This window comes from Austrofundulus limnaeus, unplaced genomic scaffold (genome assembly GCF_001266775.1).
Source record: "Austrofundulus limnaeus strain Quisiro unplaced genomic scaffold, Austrofundulus_limnaeus-1.0 Scaffold2803, whole genome shotgun sequence".
NCBI lineage: Eukaryota > Metazoa > Chordata > Actinopteri > Cyprinodontiformes > Rivulidae > Austrofundulus > Austrofundulus limnaeus.
In genome coordinates, this window is record NW_013955205.1 from 2,476 (window position 1) to 4,357 (window position 1,882).

Below are 1,882 nucleotides of genomic sequence, written 5' to 3' on the forward strand. Positions count from 1 at the left end.
AAGATAAAAAGTTTGGGAACCACTGAACTACAGTACATTCCCTAAATTTAATGTATAATTTTCAGGCTGYTTCAGTCAGAACTTGCTTCTTGTTGTGCAATTTTATACAGGAAGGTTCCAGTGCCTTAAGGAAAGTGCAGAATGATTACGTGCAACATGTACGTGCCCAGAGAAGGAACTTCAATCCATCATGTCACACAAATCGCACCCGATCCTCTCATTTTCAGACAAAACCAGGAGCAAAAAGTGAACGGTTTGCTCYATGCTGAAATAGGATGACTCTTTTAAGCTCCACTGCTACCTCAGTGGGTCATGTTAAACAAGGTCACAGCCCAGTTTATGTCTCTGCTTGCTCAACACACAGCACAGCCTTAGATATGAAAACATTGTTTGCAACACTTTATCGTTCAGTTTCAGTAGCAGTTTGAGTTGCAGCAACACTGAGCAAATCATCCTTCTGTAAACACGRGAAGCTTAGATAACAGCTTCACTTGATAGTAGTGGCAAATGACTGCAGAGCTGAGTCACAGTTTACAGCCTATAGGTCAGTACTGATTTTTGCATTGCATTTGTCACCGTGGCTATTATTGCAATGCAACATATGGATCAATACGAGAGGAAATAGTGAGTAAAAAAGGCAYTTCATCAAATACATTGAAGGTGAAAATAAAAAAGACATTTATGCAAACCCTAACAGGGTTTGTGGCAACTTCATAGGGACTATATGAAGAAAAAAAAAAAGAAAATAAACTAAATTCTATTATAATGGATGCAAAATGCATGCAACATTTATCAGTCACACAATAAACAATATAAACAAAATATAATTGAATAAAACAATCTGATGAAATAAAGTATATGTTTGTCCATAACACCATAATAATACCTTTTCCGGTTTGACATGTCAAAATAAAAACCCCAATGATCCTTATGTTGCAATTTTCACTGTGTTTAATCAACCAGCTTTTAAATAATGTTACAAAACGACTTTCATTTATTCATTTATTAAGATACGCGRCTGTATATTTGCACCAAACACTACTCGTTCTTTGTTACGTCGACCAAAACCACAGTTTTGTGGCGCCTTGTATGAGAAATGTAATTTTTTGTTTTATTTTGAAAGCGTGGCTCGTTTCCGCCGTCATCCGGGTCATCGCCAAGCCATTGACGCAGGTCTGCTGTGTGAAAACGCAGCCGTCGGTCGTCTTGGCGAGTCATCAGCAGAAAAGAGCCCAGAGTGGGATGGAGCCGCTGTCTGAACGGTGAGACAACACTTCTTCACAGCGGACTTTATTACATTTAACGGCCTCGGAAACGGACCGGGATATTAGTGTGGATTTTAAATCACCATCTTTGAGTGAGACTTGGACCCGGACAAACACAGAAACGCAATCGGACAGAAAGTAGTTCCATCGCGCGACATCAGATCAGCGAAGCGAACTTGGCATCCCTGCGCGGTGGGAGGGTATCTGTCTGTCGGCGTTTGGCTCCTGCAACGGGCCGCTCTCTGCTTCGTATCTACAACCTTGTTTTAAAGGGGGCTGCGGGCCAAGTTGGGCTTTTTATTTATTTTTGTAATTTAATTCTTTGTGTTTTGTCCGGCAAACCAACTGTGGCTTTAATGTGACGCACCAGTTGTGTCAGAGAAGCTCGTCAGTGTGCACCGCAGAGAGGCTCCTGTTTTATCAAGTTCTTCCCTGATAGTCCAGCAACACAACCCACACCAATGTGAGAGGTAACTGTTTGGTTTTTTTATTTTTATTTTTTTACTTTTTTCATTGCATTATGCACGTCGTGACTGGTTTGTTTGGTAAAGTTAGCAACGAAGCCTCGTTTTCCCGAGTTCCTCAACAGGCAGTGAACCCCTCACTGACTGACTGCA

General features: G+C 41.1%; 1 protein-coding gene across 1 annotated transcript in view; it reads left to right on the forward strand.

Moving 5' to 3' along the window:
- Positions 1–1,196: 1,196 nt before the first annotated feature.
- Positions 1,197–1,882, forward strand: part of LOC106511450 (serine/threonine-protein kinase WNK1) — a gene marked incomplete at its 3' end in the record, with an annotated part of 5,310 nt that continues 4,624 nt past the window's right edge. The window contains 1 exon segment of the mRNA XM_014000205.1: positions 1,197–1,262.